Raw genomic sequence first — 14132 nt, 5'->3', positions numbered from 1 at the left:
TAGGGAAAACGCTATTCCCATGGCAGTTAGAGGGGTGCAAAACGAACTATGGAGTGTTGTCCTGAAGAAAAACAGCAAGAAGGCGCAGCCAGCAGTCGAAGAAGCAAACCGAGGCATCCAAGGGAAGGCAACCACGAAGAGACCCAGGCCTAGTGCGATCGTTGTTGGGACATTGGTCACCAGTCCCGCAACTGTAAGGGCCCTGACAGAACAGAGAATTGCCTGCGCTGTGGTGAGAAGCGTCATTTTGCAAGTACTTGCACTAAACCCCCGAAGTGTGTTCTGTGTCCTCCTTGTGTAAATACGCACCAGGCTGGAAGTTCTCACTGCCCGGTAGTAAATAAACCATCCGTGTCGTGGAGATAGTGCAGTTAAATTTAAATCACTGCGAGGCCGCTCAGGACCTGCTGAGCCAAGTATTAGTAGATGAAAAAGGGGACGTGGCATTATTATCGGAACCATATCGTATTCCGACAAATAGTAGTAATTGGGTCACGGATGCATCATGCTCCTCTGCAATTTGGGCAACTGGTTCTTTCCCAATTCAGCAGGTTGTCTCGAATGACGAAGATGGTTTTGTGATTGCGGTGATAAACAACATCAGCTGCAGCTGCTACGCACCACCGAGCTGGGACATAGAAAAATTCTGTCAAATGCTGCATAAACTTGCTGATAACCTCATCGGTCTAAACACCGTGGTCGTAGCTGGTGATTTTAATGCTTGGGCCACAGAATGGGGAAGCAAAAGAACAAACCCAAATCGTCAGTGATTGACATAACGTTCTGCAGCCCTGGTCTTGTCGACAATATAAACTGGAAAGTTAGCGACGTTTTCACTCTCAGTGACCATAGTGCGATACGGTACACCGTAGGTGACCGGCGCTACACAGCCTTTATTAAATCAGGGTTCCCAAGATGGAAAACGCAGTTTTTCAACGAGACCCTCTTCAGAGAAGCGCTTCTTTTTGGTGACTTCGCGATATCTTCCTCTGCGGGAACACTAGTATCGTCGGTCTCCAAAGCCTGCGACGCAACAATGCCAAAAATGAAACCGGGGCCCCGTCGACGACGGCCAGCGTATTGGTGGACAAACTCCATTGCCAGTTTACGTTCCGTGTGCATCGAAGCGAGAAGGTGCCTACAACGGGCCAGTATTTCATCGGCACACAAATTGGAGTTGAAAGCAACGTACATCTCAGCCCGGTCGAATCTCAAAAGGGAGATTAAGGAAAGCAAGAGGCGTTGCTTCCTAGCATTATGCCATGAGGCCTCTTGCGACCCCTTCGGTGCATACCGTCGCCTCATGGGTAAAATGTCCAGACGAAACCTTCCCAAGGAAAGATGTCCCATAAAGCTACGGGGCATAATTGATCAGCTTTTTCCGACGCACGAGAAGCCGGTTCTTTGTGATCATTTCTGCTCTCCCGAAATGACTCCCGTTCCGGTAACCATCGAACAGTTGATGAAGGTCGCGGATAGTCTAAAAGTGGGAAAGTCTCCCGGTCCGGATGGCATCCACACGGAAACTTTAAAAGTAGCTATCAAACTATCTCCGGAGACATTTCAAGCCGTCTTTAAGCACTGCTTCGACACTGGCCACTTTCCATCGATCTGGAAGACATATGCTTGTCCTTCTCCCGAAGCCAGGGAAGCTTCCCGGTGATCCTTCAGCTCTCAGGCCTTTAGGAGCAATCGATAATATTGTAGATGAATATTAGATTATGGTTTACTACGTTTATTATAGTACGTACGTTAGATTATAGTAAAATAATTATAGTTAGACATAGGTCCGTTTGTATTTGTTAGTCTGTTAGTATTTAATAAAGAAGAGCGTGATTGGTAGTTGTATAGCGAAATAAGATAGAATAGGATAGGTTACATAAAGATAGGATAGCCATTAGAATAGTTCGCATAAGAAAATTAGAAATGCATAATGTTAGCTAGGACTAGATAGGTAGGATTTTGATATAAATAGCGGTTAAGGATTAACGGAGATCATCAGAATTTATATCCGTGTAAGGGGAAACTCTGCCCGACAGTAAGCAGAAATTAAAGCTAATAACGAATAATAAAAAGTCATACATTATAAACGAAATTCCCTAACTTCGCCTAATAGTATACCACATGGTGACCGTGAACGTGAAATCTTGCGACGACGCGAACTTAAGCTAAAATTTGAGCACGTAAATTGAATTAAAGAACCCTTTACGGATGTACACACGGAAATACCAACCGTCATTCCCCGAATCGTCAAACCAAAATCGAACGGTAACGTGTGTAATTTCGGAAGTGAGATAGTGGTATTAATCGAACTCGTACGAAAGTGCAGTGACCGACGTCTGGAGCAACGACTGACGATCGCATCGATCGACAGCCGATATTCATGTCCGTGGTGTGTCCGTGGGAATAAAGTGTCGCAGGACAAAACAGGCACACGCAAGTGAGAAAGAGAAGGAGGCAATGTTCAGTGAGATAAAAAAAAATACGTGCACTACGCGATGAACAGTAAATCGAACGAGTGAACGAGTATGGTATGATCAGCGCAACGAATAGTATGCCAAAAGAGGGAACATTAGTGCACCCAATGCAAGGCATAGTGTCCTGAAGGAGAAAGCGAAAAAGTACAGCGCATCGCGAAGAGCAGCGGACGACAGCACGAGTGGTTCATCAGCGACGATCTGAGCAATACTAGCAGCGTGTAATGAAATCAGAGCGAGCACGCGGGAAGAGTTGTACGAGAAGTACAGTGTGAGTGAACAACGGTGAGCAGCGGTAACGATATTGCAACGGGAGTATGCGGAACAACATTTCGACTTAGTGTACTAAACGAGACATCGACATCGATTTGTATTCTTTCGCTTTCTAACACCTTTTCTGTTGCATCCAGTATGGAAGAATACTGTCCTGCTTGTAATATTATTCTTGTTTCTGGATATTTCACCTTCTCTATTAGTGTTTCGACGCCCCGCTTAACTGTCATTTCATTGGCAACCTTCTCCGGAATATTTTGTTTTAAGTACATTATTTTTAATTTCGTGGTTAGTGTTAAATGCGACAATATGGTTAAAGCTTTAGAGATACTGACACTAAACCGGCTGGTTGTCTATACTGAGAGCCCCCAAGAACTCTCTGACAGGCAATTCGGGTTTAGCAAAAGACGTTCAACTGGGGACGCTACATCTGCCATTATCGAAAAGGGAAGAAGCGCCTTCATCAAAAAGAGGACGGGAAAACGATACTGCGCGGTCATTACAATTGACGTGAAAAACGCGTTCAACAGCGCAAATTGGGAGGCTATAGCAGTGGCGCTGAACAAAATGATGGTCCCTCCATACCTGTGTAGGCTGCTGAGGAGCTATCTGGAGGATCGGGCCTTATGTATGACACGGACCAGGGCATCAAGTCCAAGTGCATTACAGCCGGTGTTCCGCAGGGTTCGATCCTGGGTCCTACGCTCTGGAATGTGTTGTATAATGACATTCTGGAAGTTGGGTTGCCTCCCGGAGCTGAGCTGATTGGTTTCGCCGACGACATCGCTCTTACAGTGCTTGGCGAGTCACTCGAGGAGATTGAACTCCTTTCCACCGAGGCAGTTAATATTGTTGAATCGTGGATGCAGAGCGTAAAACTAGAGATAGCTCACAACAAAACGGAGTTCCTGATCATCAGCAGCCACAAAGCAGTGCAGAAGGGTAGCATACGTGTGGCACGGAACGCATTGAATCCGTACGTGAGTTAAAGTACCTGGACGTCTTCATCGATGCTCGCCTCAACTTCAAGAAGCACCTAGAATACGCTAGCAATAACGCCATCAAAGCAGCAACCTCCTTGGTAGCCATCATGCCCAACATAGGTGGGCCAAAAAGCAGCAGCAAAAAAGAATAATGTCAATGTAGTAGTGTTGTCAATGTCGAGACCGAAGTTAGATGCAGTAACTAGCTGAAGTCGAGTGCCCTACAGAAAGAATTCAGAGAACATTGAAGATAATAAAGTTACACTTCTTAACAAATATCAAAATGACGAAGCGTTCTAAGCAGACTGGAAATTTTTATAAAAAACGAACTAGGTTGTTAAACGAAGCTGCAAGTAGCGTCGATGCTTTAAACATCACACTAGAAGCAGCTTCGACCACTGTGACTAGCTATTTTTGTATGTTATTTGGTTATCTTAGTTTCCAGAAACTACGCAACAGGATTTTGAATCTCTGTTTGCATCATGCAGTTCTGCAACTGGAGCTTTCACTAGTATTAGAAGTAACACTATCGATAATACGATAGAAATCGAGGATATGGATGTATCAACCGAGGAAGGTATTGACGCAGATAACACATATCATTTCATGAATAATTAAAATTTAAAAGATGCACTTGTGCATCTTATAACTCTGGGCCGTGCATCTCGCTTTTTAACCGAAGGGTTCCTTGCAATTTTGAGAAAGTACTTTAACGCAAAATTACACAAAACTAAACGAACCCTTTTAAAAACGCTCACCCAAATTGGATTTGAAATCAAATCAATTCAAGGGAGTCATTTCTTGTATCATGGTATTGAAAAAGTACTTCTGAAATATTTTGAGTAAGTATTTTTGTATGTAACTTGGTTGGTCCATAAAAATTGCACTGAAATGCTGTGCCGGAAGTGGAACAATTTACGATCGATGTGTCGATCGATGGACTACCACTGTATAGAAGGTCCCGTAAACAACTTTGGCCAATACAGATTCGTGTGTTAGTGTGCGCATCAAATGTTTTATTTGTATTACAACAACGCGAAACATGAATGCTTAAAATTCACTTGTGTTGGAATGACAATCGAAAATAGCGACTCTAACAAAATAATTTTTGATTCGGTAAACGCTGAGCCGCCTACCGACGCAGGGTTTAGACAAAGAATGGACAAATTGCATCACAAACCAAGGCGCACTCCTCTAGAGGACATCGACGGTTTTGATATTGTCGAAGGTATTCCCGTTTCGGATAGGCTTCATTTAGTGGATAAAGGAGGTACTCAAAAAATTTTAGCTGACATTCTTGACGATAATTTTGAAAATGTGGATCACTTGTTTCCTTGACAGACGGAAACTATATCAGCCTTTATGATGAAAATACGGCTCCCTTCTGAAATACCCCGTAAAATCCGGCACCTGAACGAAGTTCCTTTATGGAAAGCTACAGAGTATCGGACCTTCCAACACTATTTGAGTGTAGTTATATGGAAAGATATTTTCAAGCAAGAATCACGATTCAACCATTTTTTTGTTTTACTTTTGCGGAATAACAATTTTTTCTGCAAAGGCGCACCAACAATATTGGCCTCTTGCATGTAAAATGTTAGATGAATTCGTTCGACATTTCGGAAAATATTTTGGGCGGTCAAAAATTTAATAAGCAATATTCACAACCTACAGCATGTAGGTCCATAAGTTATGAAGTATTGTTGGTATCATGGCAGAATGCTAGCTCTAAATGTGTTCCTAATGTGTAACACGTTGCGATACCTGTGTGATACCTGTAAACAAGATCGTGGGTGAGCTAGAGAATTTCGGACGAACAATTACGTACCTGTCTAATGACACACAACACTATTGTTAGCAGCAGCAGTATTTCGTGGGAATATATAAGTTTTACGCAAAATGATTACACCGATGTCCGTGAATAGCTCTGGAGAAGATTAGAAATCTGGCGCCATTCTGTCGGTTAGCACAATTTTGAACCAATCCTATGGACATAGGTTTATCTCCAAGGATCCACTGCTGCACATTTAAATAAATCTGTTGCATACATAGAATTAGAGCGATTCGGGCATAATTCTTCAAATACGTTACCCAATACATGTTTTTTTAAACCTTCTCACAATTTTTTAAACATATTTTGCACCAAAACTTATCAAGTAACTAAAAAAACAAACAATATTACATATAAACAAATGCTACAAACTCAAACCAATCTTTCACAAGGGGGGTTATAAACATGCGGCCGAAAAGCTTTCAAGCATCTGGCTGTTGAAATTAAATGCTCCCGATCAAAAATCCGGTGCTTGCAATCAAAAATGTGCGCCGGCGACAAGAAATCGAGTGCGGCGTGTCAAAAAATGTGTGCTGCCAGTCTGAACTAAAATGTAAACCCCTGTATTTTATCAGACATTCAACTTTCGTCAATTGAGCTTTGTATATTCGAAGTGAAACTTAATGTTCCCACATTGAAGGTGGATAATGGATGATTTTATTTTCGAATCTATTCAATTATTTATTGCATTTTTTTCAATAACGACCCACTCTGTGCCGTTTTTCGGGCGGGTTTCGGGCATAATTCTTCAAATACGTTACCCAATACATGTTTTTTTAAACCTTCTCACAATTTTTTAAACATATTTTGCACCAAAACTTATCAAGTAACTAAAAAAACAAACAATATTACATATAAACAAATGCTACAAACTCAAACCAATCTTTCACAAGGGGGGTTATAAACATGCGGCCGAAAAGCTTTCAAGCATCTGGCTGTTGAAATTAAATGCTCCCGATCAAAAATCCGGTGCTTGCAATCAAAAATGTGCGCCGGCGACAAGAAATCGAGTGCGGCGTGTCAAAAAATGTGTGCTGCCAGTCTGAACTAAAATGTAAACCCCTGTATTTTATCAGACATTCAACTTTCGTCAATTGAGCTTTGTATATTCGAAGTGAAACTTAATGTTCCCACATTGAAGGTGGATAATGGATGATTTTATTTTCGAATCTATTCAATTATTTATTGCATTTTTTTCAATAACGACCCACTCTGTGCCGTTTTGGTACATGAAATTCTTTTTGTTAGTAATTAAAAACTAATACGAATTTTTATCAATCAATTTAATCGCTTACGGTCAAGCGCATTTGACTGCCAATCAAATATTGTGGGTTTGTCTTTTTAATTCTACAATGGTGAATAAATTGTGCATTTATAATAAAATCCAAATGGGGGTAAGAGCTTATTTTTACAACATAATGACACTGCAGAGGCATGGGCGATATAAAAGAATAGCAAGGAAAGGGGAAGAGAGCAAAAATCACTCACGGTCACGCAGAAATGTGATGCACTAATGCTTAACGGCTATCTTCCTTTAAGCCTTCGTTAAGCAAACGAGCGACGCAACTTCGTGTCGCGGGGTATGCGAACAATGTATATCACAAATGAGTTAAAACAACTCTTTTCCATGATTCGAGTTAACTCACTCACTAACCAGATTCAATTCATTCATTCGTTCTGAATTTAACTATTCTTTGAAAACTGGTATAGTGTACCCCAAAAAACGTAATTATGGAAATGCATTGCATACTCGCTTATGACATTTTTAAATGAACTCAAACAAAAGTTAGGCGAAACAACGATTGCACGTGCGGTAGTTATCACGGGCAATGAGACCTATCGCAAAGCTAGTTGATAAAATCATATCGACCATTGTTAATACAGATGGAGTAGTTTTATCATCTGTCATAAACTGTAGTTTGTTTACATATCGTCGGTTAACGAAACAGTGTTGTGCGTTATAAAAGTGTGTTCAAACCATGTTGAACGCGTTATTTTTCATGAAAAGTAATGACGATGATGAGACAAACCTGGCATCACACCGTAGGAGATTGCGGAAACAATTATTAACAAAACCGCTTGAATCATCTGATAAAGCGTAAATTTTCGAATTCCGAAGATGCTGTTTGAGGAAATTCTCAGCAAAGTATCGCCGTTGATTTCCCCCAAACATAACCGTGGTTTATTTGCAAAAGAAAATCTGACGACAACTTTACGATGTTTGGTTCAAGCATCGTATCAACTGGGTGTTGGTAATGATGCAATTGGCCAATCTACGCGTGAACTTTAATGCGTCATCAATATGGATCTGACTGAACATGAGAAATTAGATGCTAGGAAATTCTTTTATGCGAAGTTGAATGTGGAGTAGTAATGTGCATCGACAGAACTCATTTAAGGATTGTTGCGCCTCGAGAAAACCCGATTCAATTTTCCAAAGGAAAAGCGAGTTACAACCTTCACGTTTTAATGGTAAATGTGAAATCTGTTTAATGATGACAAATTATTCTTTCAGACTTGTGACCACAGGCAAATGATCCGGTTTGTGGACGCTAGGTTCAGTGGCTCAGATCATTCTGATAATTTTTAATGCCAGCCCGACTTCTTCATTTTTAAAAGAAAAGTGGAGCAGCGGAGAGCTTATGTTTATTATGATCCTAGGTTTATCTATTTGCATATGACTTTTAAGCACATTTTTAGTTTCATTTCAAGGAACTCAGCTTATCCATCTAAAGCACGGCTGATAAAGCTGCATAAAGAATTTCTGAACCCAATAGCCCAGAAGCACTATTCAATGAACAGCATGTCAAAGCGCGAGCCATTATCGAGAGAACATTGGGCATGCTCAAAGGGCAATTTCGTGGTATAAATGGTGAAAGGCAGCTACATTATGCACCACAGAATAAAATAGTCAGCAGATACGATATTACCGCTGCACAAACACATTGCCATTTATTCCAAGTTAAAATCATCCTCTTGGGAACGGTCTCCCGAATGCGAAACAGCATTTCAAAAATTAGTATTGCTCAAGCCATTTTGCTCAACCATACAAATAACAATGTTAAGTTCAATATAACTATGGATGCTGCAAACATAGCAATCGGAGCTGTTTTACAGCAAGACAATAATGGCACTTGGTAAACACTAGCATTTTTCTCGGAACAGTTAACAGATGCTGTGCAAAAATATTCCACATTTGATAAGGAATTACTAGCAATTTATTTAGCGATCAAATATTTTCGGTACTTCGTTAGAGGAAGAGATTTTTTCCTCTTAACCGATCATAAGCCTCTTACTACGGCTATTAACTGTAAAGCGGATAAAACTCCAAGGCCAATCCAGAAATTTAGATTACATTGCACAAATCACGTATGATATACGACGGAAAAGTGGACGTAATATCTTACGAATATCCTACGAAAAAGTGGAAATAATATCTTAGCGGATACACTATCGCGCTCAGGGATAAATAGCGAAATGTCCATACTAGATTACAATTATCTGGTTAACAGCCAGAAAAAATGATCTCAAATTAGAGAAACTTTTAAAAAATCAATCTGAAAATTCCAAATACAGATTAGGCAAATTGCTATTAGAAAACCAAGGTGTAAATTTCGAAACATCTACAGGAATTTATCGCCCTTACATTCCGGAACCATACCGATTTTCTCTGTTCAAGGAACAACATATTGTCTCTCATCCCGGTATCAAGGCGATCAAACAACTCTTTTCTTCAAATTTTTTGTTGGACTAAGATGAATAAAGACATGAATAACTGCGCACACCCTTACCTCACTTTGACCTTCCATCGGGTAGATTAGATCACATACATATTGATATAGTAGGACCACTTCCTCTCTCTGGTGATTGTGCCGGTGGGAGTGTGTTTGGGCTGTAGCACATAATTCGTACTACCATTACACTTACACCAAAGACGCGAACGAGCGAAAAAAGGAGCAATCGATGATGATCATCATTGCGCGTGGATGTATGCAAGTTGCGCGTGGTTGTATGTATACATATGTATTCACATTGTATGTATTACATATGTAGAATTCTGGAAAGTACTACCACACATCCCAGTGGGCAAACTTGTATACGATCCTACCGTTTCCCCTAGTTTCACTCCCGCGAAACCCCACAAGCGCGTACTTCCCTCCAAAATATGTGTACACTAATTCATGCTGTCTTTTCCCACGAACTGCGCTAATCGTGCTTCCTCTTTCTGACAACACTGCTATGAGCAAATTGAACACAGTTTCTGCATGGAATTACTCCCACATTGATTTCCGCTGTGTGTCGAATAACCAGGTTTAAACACTTTATGTATGTGTTAGTGTTGCGGACTTCGTGATTTGGAAAATGTCAAATTTCAATGTGTAAACAAAGCTTGGCAAAGAAAGTTAGTTTGAGAACATTCAACAAAGCATCTTTTAAAAGGATTAAATCAACTAGAAATTAATGTTCTGTAACTTGGTAAGTAAACTAAGGATATTTATATTTATGCAGGAGTGTAAAGAAATTCATCATTTTAGCCGTCATTACCGACGACCGAAAATAGCCGTCATTACCGACGACCGAAAATAGCTGTCATTACCGACGACACCGGATGGTAGAAGATCTAATACGGGATAGCGATGAGGAATGGTTACGTTTGCCCCAACCGGGGCATCAGCAGACATAGCAGAATCATCTACGATAATTGGGGCAACTGGTAAGTTATGTATAAAAATGTTATTCCTAACATTACAAATTTCTGTTCAGTAAATTGAGTTAGAGGGAAATATCGATGTTTTCCAAAGGTTTGGTTGCAAAGGAACCGTGTTTTAATGTTATTGTGATATATGTATTGCAGTGAACGAAGGTCCCACCGTTATCATTGAGTGAATATGATTATAATGATGAATTTATATATGTGTTATCTGTATCGAAGTCATACTTGTGAGTATGTACATTCTGCATTAGAGTATGTACATTCTGCATATTCTTGCATTCTGCATGAGAACAATGTATAATGTTTAAATTGTTTTGTAGTTGTAGTTCTGTTATTACACTGTTTGTCTTGTTTTATGTGTAGTGTATACTATTGTTAGTTTGACTACACTCAATGATTATGGAAAAAATGGAAAACGATGTTTTTCTCCAAAATTATATCCAATTGTGATTCATGGAATTGATTCGACAGAGCCAGCTACTAGCAATGTTGATGTAATTGAGGAAACCGATATTCAAGATTTACCAGCCGACTTACCTTCGGCCGAAAATGCTCGTCAGTCGTGGGAGAACGAAGACATTATTTTCGATGAGCAAGAACATATTGATGCAGATGAGGATAAAGTTGATTGTCCAACCACAGACGACTGGATTGATAAGCTATCTTTACATGATTGTCTGGCTTATTGGGCAATTTCAAGTCATCAGACCCTGGCGGCTGTTAACACAATTCTGGAAATTATTCGACGGAAATTCAAATGTAATTTTCCAAAAGAATCTCGAACGTTACTCAAAACACCAACTGATATCGGTTCCCAAGTCGCTAATGTAGCAAATGGCCAATTCTGGTACAGACGTTCTAAGAAATTATTTCCGGTGAGTATGGTATGGTCAGTCTTTTGAGCAGCAGCAGACTTTTGAAGATATTCATGTTTGTTTGTTATTTTAGGAATTTTAACCCTCCAGTGCATGTATTATCGCTGCATATATTTATAGATGGATTACCGCTACATAAAAGCAATCCTGCAGAAATGTGGCCAATATTGATCAAAATTAATGAATTGCCTGAGACGCCTGTGATGCTCGTTGGTTTATTTTATGGGAAAACGAAGCCACATGATGTTGAAACATATTTGCGACCATTGGTGTTAGAGATCAATAATCTCCAAGACACCGGATTGCTTTTCGGCAACAAAATGGTTTCGTTAGTCGTACATCTTTTTAAAGCCGACTCTCTAGCACGGGCTTTTGCAAAAGGTTTAGTTTTATTTTTTTATCAGAGGGTTGTTAAAAAACGTTTCTTTTTTCATTCAAGCTGTGATTTCGTATAATGGAGCGTATGGTTGCACCAAATGTGCTTGTGTTGGAAAATTCCTGGAACATAAAATGACTTACGATACAGTTAATGCTTCACCGCGCACAGATGCATCATTTAAAGCCAGAGTTTGTGTTCAGCATCACAAACCATTTAAATCACCCTTAGAAGACTTGAAACTATTCGATATTATTAAGGATGTCACGCGACAAATAATCCAATGATTGCTAACTGCAAAATATTTAGCATTCCCTTGATGGTTCTCCTCAGAGAAAGAAGCTGTTTCACAGTATTTATTACAAATACAGCCTCCTTCGGACTTTCATCGGCAAATGAGGCATTTAAAAACATGTCAATTTTTCAAAGGAACCGAATGGCGGATTATCTTTCATTATGTTAGCGTAATCGTGTTTAAAGATGTTATGAGAAAAGCAGCGTTCAATCATTTTTTGTTGTACTATTACAGTATTACATGTTTTTCATCATCAGCACTGTTTACACTTTCCCTGTCGCACCCTGTGGCTAATTATTGTTGACAGTTTTTTATACACGCTCGCGTCTCAACTGATACCGTGAATATTTTCACTGGGACAGCGTTACCGTTATTTTTAACTGTATTAGTGCTAGTGCCGTTTCGGAGTTGTAATTTTTCCACCATTGTAAACCAAACCGCGAAATAGAACGACACGCACGCCGAACGGCCACCCCGGAAAACTCGCTTAAACTCACTTCACTGGTTGAAAGAAACTTTATAAAACACAACGTAGGGATCGATCGCGAACAAGCACATTTGCAACATTGGCGTGAAGCGAAGTTACTGCTTAATCTGTTTGTAAGGGATTTTAGTAAACATTATGGAAAGGACCACCCACATTTCCACAACTTAAAGCGAATGGAACTGTTCTCAGGGTAGCTTCAAACTTCATATTGCAGAATAGTTTCAAAGATCATTGGACAAAAAGCAATGAGATAGTTAAATTTTCGAAGGCTCGTGTTACGCCGTCGCATTGTCTGATTGTTAGTGGTCAGCAGATTATTGGTACATACTTGTTTCAGTTGTCGATAACTAAGAATGGTGTGCATTACTATTTAAATTCGTCTAATTTATGTATTTATAAAGTTGAAGAGAGAAGTTCAACAATTTCCATTGAAATGATGTGGACAGATATTAAATGTAAACTCGTGGCGATTAATTTACCACAACAACAATTTATGCCACACCCCGGCCTACGTGAACAAGTATCACGTGGAATAGCATTTTTTCCTCTGCTTCATACTTTGGCTATGGAATAGTAAATAGGTTAGGAAATTTTATTATTTATTTTATGAGTTTTGTTAACAGGTGACAGGTGGTCGTAGAATAATGTTTGTTAATTTGAAGAGTTTCCACACGTTGGGCAAAATTGTATGCAAACCCATACAAAAACAACAGGGCCAATTAAGGGTCTACTTGGGGGGACATTTGCTGCCACGACGAATTCAAATCGACGGGTGGAACGTCTGCGAACATCAGGAAACGGCAACATGAGGAAACGCTAAGGCGTTGGCAGCAACAATGGACAGAGGCAGGGACGCAACCCACAGCTCCAGGAATGAAGACAAGGAGGCTGATACCGGACATTTCCGTCTGGCTAAGCCGTAAGCACGGGGAAGTGGACTTCTTCCTAACCCAGCTCCTTACGGGGCATGGATTTCTCCGTAGCCACTTCGTTGAGATAGCCATCCTGGACGGGTCAACCAACTGCCCAGTTTGCACCAACGCCGTGGAGGACGAGAGCCATGTACTGTTCTCATGTCCCCGATTCGCCCGAATACAGCAAGAAATGCAACAGCGTAGTCGACCCCGGTTCACCACGGAGAACCTTGTGGCAGAGATGTGCGCCGACAAGGACACTTCGGACGCAGTACGCACGGCCGCCAGGGCAATCTTCAAGACACTGCAACAGTGTGGAATGAAGTGAGCCCACCGACGGCACGTCGAAGACGGCGACAACGACGGCGATAACCACGCAAAACATTGTAGATGCCATTATGCTTTCTTTTAGATGAAGCAGCACAGCCAACAAATGCATGAAGACGTCGAAGCAGCAGCAGAAGCAGCGACGGCAGCAGCAGAGGATCGACGACAAGGGTGCATAGCACGCACACATCCCTGCAAAGAGTAATACGCATCTCACCGCATCGGCAGGGTTGGATCTGGTCGAATGGTTTAGCGAGATCGCGTCAGGACGCCAATTCCTTCCCCTTCGAGTTAGCGGACCTCGTGAATCCCGCACTGTTCACCGGATGGACGATGGTTTACAAACGCTTATGGCAACCGTATTCACCCTCCTCTTACGTGTTCGCCTTTTGAAGATTCCCTCCCCGTTAAAAAAAAAGGTCTACTTGGGGACAATTATAAGAGTTTAAATGACCCACTTGCGTGGCCAAGCGCTGTTTCGCAAAATAGTGTGCGTGTGTTGCGCCGCTGCTGCCTTGCTTCTCACTACTACTACATGCGCAATACCCTAGCCGTGCTTTCGGATGGATTGAAAAGTGAC

The 14132-nt window shown here is 40.9% G+C and overlaps 3 pseudogenes; all 3 read left to right on the top strand.

Annotated features, from left to right (window-relative positions):
• The first annotated feature begins 4016 nt into the window (after positions 1–4016).
• Positions 4017–4779, top strand: LOC128297783 (uncharacterized; annotated as a pseudogene).
• Positions 4780–7854: 3075 nt separating this feature from the next.
• On the top strand, positions 7855–8705 carry LOC128297775 (uncharacterized; annotated as a pseudogene).
• A 1496-nt stretch (positions 8706–10201) lies between these two features.
• LOC128297767 (uncharacterized) lies at positions 10202–13597 on the top strand (annotated as a pseudogene).
• The last annotated feature ends 535 nt before the right edge of the window (positions 13598–14132 follow it).

Source organism: Anopheles moucheti, chromosome 2, assembly GCF_943734755.1.
Source record: "Anopheles moucheti chromosome 2, idAnoMoucSN_F20_07, whole genome shotgun sequence".
In the NCBI taxonomy this organism is placed as follows: domain Eukaryota; kingdom Metazoa; phylum Arthropoda; class Insecta; order Diptera; family Culicidae; genus Anopheles; species Anopheles moucheti.
Note: the sequence above shows the minus strand (reverse complement) of the source record. Positions and strands in the feature narration are given on the sequence as shown.